The sequence below is a fragment of the Cryptomeria japonica genome, unplaced genomic scaffold (assembly GCF_030272615.1).
Source record: "Cryptomeria japonica unplaced genomic scaffold, Sugi_1.0 HiC_scaffold_33, whole genome shotgun sequence".
Classification (NCBI taxonomy): domain Eukaryota; kingdom Viridiplantae; phylum Streptophyta; class Pinopsida; order Cupressales; family Cupressaceae; genus Cryptomeria; species Cryptomeria japonica.
In genome coordinates, this window is record NW_026728855.1 from 731,402 (window position 1) to 740,312 (window position 8,911).

Here is an 8,911-nt window from a genome sequence, read left to right on the forward strand (position 1 = left end):
CTCGGAACACATTTTTGTTCTCGTGGACCCATCATGGGTCTTGGAACGCATTTGTGGTCCTTGGGTCCCATTTTGCATCCCGAAACTTGTGTTTTGGTGCTTGATCCCTATTTTGGGTGCCCACCTTGCACCAAGTGCGCACCCGGGGCAAACCGAGCGCCTTGGTGCACCGGGGCAAGATCGAGCGTGCACCCGAGGCGCCCCGAACATGCACCAAGGTGCACTCGGCCCACATGTGAGCGCAGGTCGTTGCGCCCGAGGTGGTGTGTGGGCACCGCGTTGCAGACGGGACACTGCACGCACACGACGCCCCCTCCAGGTGCACGCACGTAGGCCGGGCCGGGTGCACACCCGACGCCCTAGCAAGGTGCGCGCACCCGGGCAGGGCTCACACTTGGCGAACGGGGCGCACTTCGCGAGGGAGGGTGTGCACCTCGACGGGGGTGGGTGGCCGGGGTGGATTCGCACGTGGGTCGCGGTTTGCTAAGTACACACTGCGACAAGCTCATAACGGGTGCGATCATACCAGCGTTAGTGCACCGGATCCCATCAGAACTCCGCAGTTAAGCGCGCTTGGGCCGGAGTAGTACTGGGATGGGTGACCTCCCGGGAAGTCCCGGTGTTGCACCCTTTTTTAGTTTTTCGCCGGGCGTCGCAATGCTATTTGAATAAACCTTTTGCCCGTTTGCGTTCTCGTCGGGGCCGGGCCGGGCCGGGGTGCGCTGCCCGCACTACCGCGCGCGCGGGGGCGACACCGAGCGCGCACCCGAGGCGCCCCGAGCACACAGGCCACGGTGCAACCCGGGCGTTGTGCGCGCACCCCGGTGCGCCCGAGGTGCTGCGCGCGCACCCAGGTGAAATCGGTGTGCACCTCGGCCAGTGCGCGCTCGGTCGAGTCGCGCACGTTGGCCAAGGTGCACGGTGATGTTTCTTACTCTAAGGTTCCGCACCAGACGCCCGGGACAGGTGAGCGAAGCTGGGCGGGGCCGGGTGCGCGGCCGGGGCAGGTGCATGCAGCTGGAGAGAGCTTTGGAGCACACTTCGGAGCGCACCAATGATGCGCTCCATTCAAAAGTTTCCTGAAAAGGCAAAAAAAGTTGAGATTATAGAATTTCCCACTTGAGAGATTGTAAAAAAAAAAAATTTAAAATGAAGGAAACGCGGGTGCCAAGGTGTGCGCAGCCCAGCCAAGGTGTGCGCACCAAGGCGCCCACCCTGGCGAAGGTGCACGCAAGGTGCGCACCCGAGGCAAACCGGACAATTAACCCAACTTTCGACTTCGCGCGCACCTTGGAGCGCACTTCGGAGCGCTCCTTGGTGCGCACCAATCTTGGGCACCTCGGAGTGCACCATGGCGCCCACCAAGGTGCGCACCCGGGGCAAACCGAGCTCCGACTTCGTGCGCACCTTGGAGCGCACGAAAGGTGCGCACCATGGCGCCCACCAAGGTGCGCAGCCCAGCCAAGGCGTGCGCATCAAGGTGCGCACCCTGGCGAAGGTGCGCACCCGGGGCAAACCGAGCTCCGACTTCGTGCGCACCTTGGAGCGCACAAAAGGTGCGCAACCCAGCCAAGGTGTGCGCACCCCGGTCAAACCGAGCTCCGAATCGTGCGCACCAGAGGTGCACGCCATCGTGCGCACCTTGGAGCACACTTCGGAGCCCTCCTTGGTGCGCGCCGATGTTGCGCACCTCGGAGCGCACCCGGGGAAAACAATGCAATTAACCCGACTTTCGACTTCGTGGGCACCTCGGAGCGCTCTCGGGTTCGCACCTCGGAGCACACCGAGGTGCGCACCTTTGATGCGCTGCCTTCACCAATTTCCAGAAAAGGCAAGAAAACATTGAGAAGGTGTGCGCACCGAGGTGCCCACCCTGGCGAAGGTGCACGCGAGGTGCGCACCCGGGGCAAACCGGGCTCCGACTTCGTGCACGCCGCACCTTGGAGCACACTTCGGAGCGCTCCTTGGTGCGCACCAGGGCGCGCAACCCAGCCGAGGTGCCCACCCCGGCGAAGGTGCACGCGAGGTGCGCACCCGGGGCAAACCGGGCTCCGACTTCGTGCACGCCATGGTGCCCACCGCGGCGAAGGTGCACGCGAGGTGCGCACCCGGGGCAAACCGGGCTCCGACTTCGTGCACGCCGCACCTTGGAGCACACTTCGGAGCGCTCCTTGGTGCGCACCATGGTGCCCACCAGGGCGCGCAACCCCGCCGAAGGTGCACGCGAGGTGCGCACCCGGGGCAAACCGGGCTCCGACTTCGTGCACGCCGCACCTTGGAGCACACTTCGGAGCGCTCCTTGGTGCGCACCATGGTGCCCACCAGGGCGCGCAACCCCGCCGAAGGTGCACGCGAGGTGCGCACCCGGGGCAAACCGGGCTCCGACTTCGTGCACGCCATGGTGCGCACCGCGGCGAAGGTGCGCACCCGGGGCAAACCGGGCTCCGACTTCGTGCACGCCGCACCTTGGAGCACACTTCGGAGCGCTCCTTGGTGCGCACCAGGGCGCGCAACCCAGCCGAGGTGCCCACCCCGGCGAAGGTGCACGCGAGGTGCGTACCCGGGGCAAACCGGGCTCCGACTTCGTGCACGCCGCACCTTGGAGCACACTTCGGAGCGCTCCTTGGTGCGCACCATGGTGCCCACCAGGCCGCGCAACCCAGCCAAGGTGTGCGCACCAAGGTGCACGCGAGGTGCGCACCCGGGGCAAACCGGGGTCCGACTTCGTGCACGCCGCACCTTGGAGCACACATCGGGGCGCTCCCGGGTTCGCACCGGCGTTGCGCACCGTGGTGGGCACCTCGGAGCACACCAAGGTGGGCAGCGAGGTGCGCACCTTTGATGCGATGCCTTCACTAATTTCCATAAAAGGCAAAAAAAAAACGAGATTTTAAAATTTCCGTTTTGAAAGATAGTGAGAAAAAGGGAATGCTGGTGCCATCTTGAGCCCGCCCTGGTGCGCAGCCCAGCCAAGGTGTGCGCACCAAGGTGCCCACCCTGGCGAAGGTGCGCGCCCGGGCAATTAACCCAACTTCCAACTTCGCGCGCGCCAGGGTGGGAGCGCACCCAACAACCGGGCCTGGGAAGAGCCAATGCGAGAAACCCCACCAAACGCTCTGACAAAAAAAGAGGGGGCGCTCCAGTAACCCCGCTTCGGAGCGCACCCTGGGCAAACCCAGCCAAGGTGCCCACCCCGGCCAAGGTGCAGGCGAGGTGCGCACCCGGGGCAAACCGGGCTCCGACAACGTGCACGCCGCACCTTGGAGCACACTTCGTAGCGCTCCCGGGTGCGCACCTCAGAGCACACCAAGGTGGGCAGCGAGGTGCGCACCTTTGATGCGCTGCCTTCACTAATTTCCAGAAAAGGCAAAAAAAAAAGGAGATTTTAAAATTTCCGTTTTGAAAGATAGTGAAAAAAACGGAACGCGCGTGCCATCTTGAGCCCGCCCTGGTGCGCAGCCCAGGTAAGGTGCCCACCCTGGCAAAGGTGCGCACCCGGGCAATTAACCCTACTTCCGACTTCGTGCGCGCCAGGGTGGCAACCGGGCCTCGGAAGAGCCAATGCGAGAAACCCCACCAAACGCTCCGACAAAAAAAGAGGCGGCGCTCCAATAACCCCGCTTCGGAGCGCAGCCGGGGCAAACCCAGCCAAGGTGCCCACCCCGACGAAGGTGCACGCGAGGTGCGCACCCGGGGCAAACCGGGCTCCGACAACGTGCACGCAGCACCTTGGAGCACACTTCGAAGCACTCCCGGGTGCCCACCGGCGTTGCGCACCGTGGTGGGCAGCGAGGTGCGCACCTTTGATGCGCTGCCTTCACTAATTTCCAGAAAAAGGCAAAAAAAAATGAGATTTTAAAATTTCCGTTTTGAAAGATAGTGAAAAAAAAGGAACGCGGGTGCCATCTTGAGCCCGCCCTGGTGCGCAGCCCAGGCAAGGCATGCGCACCAAGGTGCCCACCCGAGGTGCACACCCGGGGCAAACCGGGCTCCGACTTCGTGCAGGCCGCACCTTGGAGCACACTTCGGAGCGCTCCTTGGTGCGCACCATGGTGCCCACCAGGGCGCGCAACCCAGCCAAGGTCTGCACACTAAGGTGCCCACCCCGGCGAAGGTGCACGCGAGGTGCGCACCCGGGGCAAACCGGGCTCCGACTTCGTGCACGCCATGGTGCCCACCGCGGCGAAGGTGCACGCGAGGTGCGCACCCGGGGCAAACCGGGCTCCGACTTCGTGCACGCCGCACCTTGGAGCACACTTCGGAGCGCTCCTTGGTGCGCACCATGGTGCCCACCAGGGCGCGCAACCCAGCCAAGGTGTGCGCACCAAGGTGCACGCGAGGTGCGCACCCGGGGCAAACCGGGGTCCGACTTCGTGCACGCCGCACCTTGGAGCACACATCGGAGCGCTCCCAGGTTCGCACCAGCGTTGCGCACCTTTGATGCGCTGCCTTCACTAATTTCCAGAAAAGGCAAAAAAAAACGATATTTTAAAATTTCCGTTCTGAAAGATAGTGAAAAAAACGGAACGCGGGTGCCATCTTGAGCCCTTCCTGGTGCGCAGCCCAGGCAAGTTGTGCGCACCAAGGTGCCCACCCTGGCGGAGGTGCGCGCCCGGGGCAAACCGGGCTCCGACTTCGTGCACTGCATGGTGCCCACCAAGGCGCGCAACCCAGCCAAGGTGCCCACCGCAGCGAAGGTGCACGCGAGGTGCACACCCGGGGCAAACCGGGCTCCGACTTCGTGCACGCCGCACCTTGGAGCACACTTCAGAGCGCTCCTTGGTGCGCACCAGGGCGCGCAACCCAGCCGAGGTGCCCACCCCGGCGAAGGTGCACGCGAGGTGCGCACCCGGGGCAAACCGGGCTCCGACTTCGTGCACGCCATGGTGCCCACCGCGGCGAAGGTGCGCACCCGGGGCAAACCGGGCTCCGACTTCGTGCACGCCGCACCTTGGAGCACACTTCGGAGCGCTCCTTGGTGCGCACCATGGTGCCCACCAGGCCGCGCAACCCAGCCAAGGTGTGCGCACCAAGGTGCACGCGAGGTGCGCACCCGGGGCAAACCGGGGTCCGACTTCGTGCACGCCGCACCTTGGAGCACACATCGGGGCGCTCCCGGGTTCGCACCGGCGTTGCGCACCGTGGTGGGCACCTCGGAGCACACCAAGGTGGGCAGCGAGGTGCGCACCTTTGATGCGATGCCTTCACTAATTTCCATAAAAGGCAAAAAAAAAATGAGATTTTAAAATTTCCGTTTTGAAAGATAGTGAGAAAAAGGGAATGCTGGTGCCATCTTGAGCCCGCCCTGGTGCGCAGCCCAGCCAAGGTTTGCGCACCAAGGTGCCCACCCTGGCGAAGGTGCGCGCCCGGGCAATTAACCCAACTTCCAACTTCGCGCGCGCCAGGGTGGGAGCGCACCCAACAACCGGGCCTGGGAAGAGCCAATGCGAGAAACCCCACCAAACTCTCTGACAAAAAAAGAGGGGGCGCTCCAGTAACCCCGCTTCGGAGCGCACCCTGGGCAAACCCAGCCAAGGTGCCCACCCCGGCCAAGGTGCAGGCGAGGTGCGCACCCGGGGCAAACCGGGCTCCGACAACGTGCACGCCGCACCTTGGAGCACACTTCGTAGCGCTCCCGGGTGCGCACCTCAGAGCACACCAAGGTGGGCAGCGAGGTGCGCACCTTTGATGCGCTGCCTTCACTAATTTCCAGAAAAGGCAAAAAAAAAAGGAGATTTTAAAATTTCCGTTTTGAAAGATAGTGAAAAAAACGGAACGCGCGTGCCATCTTGAGCCCGCCCTGGTGCGCAGCCCAGGTAAGGTGCCACCCTGGCAAAGGTGCGCACCCGGGCAATTAACCCTACTTCCGACTTCGTGCGCGCCAGGGTGGCAACCGGGCCTCGGAAGAGCCAATGCGAGAAACCCCACCAAACGCTCCGACAAAAAAAGAGGCGGCGCTCCAATAACCCCGCTTCGGAGCGCAGCCGGGGCAAACCAAGCCAAGGTGCCCACCCCGACGAAGGTGCACGCGAGGTGCGCACCCGGGGCAAACCGGGCTCCGACAACGTGCACGCAGCACCTTGGAGCACACTTCGAAGCACTCCCGGGTGCCCACCGGCGTTGCGCACCGTGGTGGGCAGCGAGGTGCGCACCTTTGATGCGCTGCCTTCACTAATTTCCAGAAAAAGGCAAAAAAAAATGAGATTTTAAAATTTCCGTTTTGAAAGATAGTGAAAAAAAAGGAACGCGGGTGCCATCTTGAGCCCGCCCTGGTGCGCAGCCCAGGCAAGGCATGCGCACCAAGGTGCCCACCCGAGGTGCACACCCGGGGCAAACCGGGCTCCGACTTCGTGCAGGCCGCACCTTGGAGCACACTTCGGAGCGCTCCTTGGTGCGCACCATGGTGCCCACCAGGGCGCACCCGAGGCAAACCGGGCTCCGACTTCGTGCACGCCGCACCTTGGAGCACACATCGGAGCGCTCCCAGGTTCGCACCAGCGTTGCGCACCTTTGATGCGCTGCCTTCACTAATTTCCAGAAAAGGCAAAAAAAAACGATATTTTAAAATTTCCGTTCTGAAAGATAGTGAAAAAAACGGAACGCGGGTGCCATCTTGAGCCCTTCCTGATGCGCAGCCCAGGCAAGTTGTGCGCACCAAGGTGCCCACCCTGGCGGAGGTGCGCGCCCGGGGCAAACCGGGCTCCGACTTCGTGCACTGCATGGTGCCCACCAAGGCGCGCAACCCAGCCAAGGTGCCCACCGCAGCGAAGGTGCACGCGAGGTGCGCACCCGAGGTGCACACCCGGGGCAAACCGGGCTCCGACTTCGTGCACGCCGCACCTTGGAGCACACTTCAGAGCGCTCCTTGGTACGCACCAGGGCGCGCAACCCAGCCAAGGTGCTCACCCCGGCGAAGGTGCACGCGAGGTGCGCACCCGGGGCAAACCGGGCTCGGACTTCGTGCACGCCGCACCTTGGAGCACACATCGGAGCGCTCCCGGGTTCGCACCAGCATTGCGCACCTTTGATGCGCTGCCTTCACTAATTTCCAGAAAAGGCAAAAAAAAGAAAAAAATGAGATTTTAAAATTTCCGTTTTGAAAGATAGTGAAAAAAACGGAACGCGGGTGCCATCTTGAGCCCGCCCTGGTGTGCAGCCCAGGCAAGTTGTGCGCACCAAGGCACCCACCCTGGCCAAGGTGGGTCACGGGGTGGGTCCTAGGGTGGGTAACGGGGTGGGTACTAAGGTGCGTGCCAAGGTGGGTCATAGGGTGGGTGCCAAGGTGGGCACCAGGGTGGGTGTGCACCAACCCTAGCCAGGGTAGGTCACGGGGTGGTTGTCGGGGTGGGCGTCAAGGAGCCAAGGTGGGTGGCAAGTAGCCAAGTTGCGTGCCAAGGTGGGTGTCGGGGTGGGTGCCAAGGATCCAAGGTGGGTGCCAAGGAACCAAGGTGGGTGTCTGGGTGGGTGCCGAGGTGGGAGCCAGGGTGGGTCCCAAGGTGAGTGCAAAGGTGGGTGCCAGGGTCAAGGTGAGTGCCAATGTGGGTTCCAAGGTGCCAGGGTCAGGGTGAGTGCCAATGTGGGTTCAAAGGTGCTAAGTTGGGTGCGAGGTTGGGTGCGAGGGTGGGTGGGTGCCAAGGTGTGCTAGGTGGAAGCCCGGGTGGGTCGGCATCCCATGGGTGTCGAGTTGGGTGCCTGATGGGTGCTTCTTGTCAAGTTTTAGTCGTCGGGACTCATTTCGAGCCTTAGAGGTCGTTTCTTGTCCGGTTGCCCTGTCTTCGACCTGGGAACCCAATTTTGGTCCTCGGGTCCCATTTTTTTTTGTCTCGCATCCCACTTTTGGCCTGTGGCCTTTTCGGGGTCGATTCTCGTTTTGGGCATCAGAGCATGTTTCTTCTCCTAAAACCCAATATTTGTTTATTAAGTCTCGGAACACATTTTTGTTCTCGTGGACCCATCATGGGTCTTGGAACGCATTTGTGGTCCTTGGGTCCCATTTTGCATCCCGAAACTTGTGTTTTGGTGCTTGATCCCTATTTTGGGTGCCCACCTTGCACCAAGTGCGCACCCGGGGCAAACCGAGCGCCTTGGTGCACCGGGGCAAGATCGAGCGTGCACCCGAGGCGCCCCGAACATGCACCAAGGTGCACTCGGCCCACATGTGAGCGCAGGTCGTTGCGCCCGAGGTGGTGTGTGGGCACCGCGTTGCAGACGGGACACTGCACGCACACGACGCCCCCTCCAGGTGCACGCACGTAGGCCGGGCCGGGTGCACACCCGACGCCCTAGCAAGGTGCGCGCACCCGGGCAGGGCTCACACTTGGCGAACGGGGCGCACTTCGCGAGGGAGGGTGTGCACCTCGACGGGGGTGGGTGGCCGGGGTGGATTCGCACGTGGGTCGCGGTTTGCTAAGTACACACTGCGACAAGCTCATAACGGGTGCGATCATACCAGCGTTAGTGCACCGGATCCCATCAGAACTCCGCAGTTAAGCGCGCTTGGGCCGGAGTAGTACTGGGATGGGTGACCTCCCGGGAAGTCCCGGTGTTGCACCCTTTTTTAGTTTTTCGCCGGGCGTCGCAATGCTATTTGAATAAACCTTTTGCCCGTTTGCGTTCTCGTCGGGGCCGGGCCGGGCCGGGGTGCGCTGCCCGCACTACCGCGCGCGCGGGGGGCGACACCGAGCGCGCACCCGAGGCGCCCCGAGCACACAGGCCACGGTGCAACCCGGGCGTTGTGCGCGCACCCCGGTGCGCCCGAGGTGCTGCGCGCGCACCCAGGTGAAATCGGTGTGCACCTCGGCCAGTGCGCGCTCGGTCGAGTCGCGCACGTTGGCCAAGGTGCACGGTGATGTTTCTTACTCTAAGGTTCCGCACCAGACGCCCGGGACAGGTGAGCGAAGCTGGGCGGGGC

At 63.1% G+C, this 8,911-nt stretch overlaps 2 non-coding genes across 2 annotated transcripts; both read left to right on the top strand.

Annotated features, from left to right (window-relative positions):
- The first annotated feature begins 512 nt into the window (after nt 1-512).
- On the top strand, nt 513-631 carry LOC131861883 (5S ribosomal RNA). Its single transcript, XR_009360913.1, has one exon. It is a non-coding gene; the product is annotated as a 5S ribosomal RNA (ribosomal RNA).
- A 7,804-nt stretch (nt 632-8,435) lies between these two features.
- Nucleotides 8,436-8,554, top strand: LOC131861884 (5S ribosomal RNA). The gene has a single exon (XR_009360914.1). It is a non-coding gene; the product is annotated as a 5S ribosomal RNA (ribosomal RNA).
- Nucleotides 8,555-8,911: the final 357 nt, after the last annotated feature.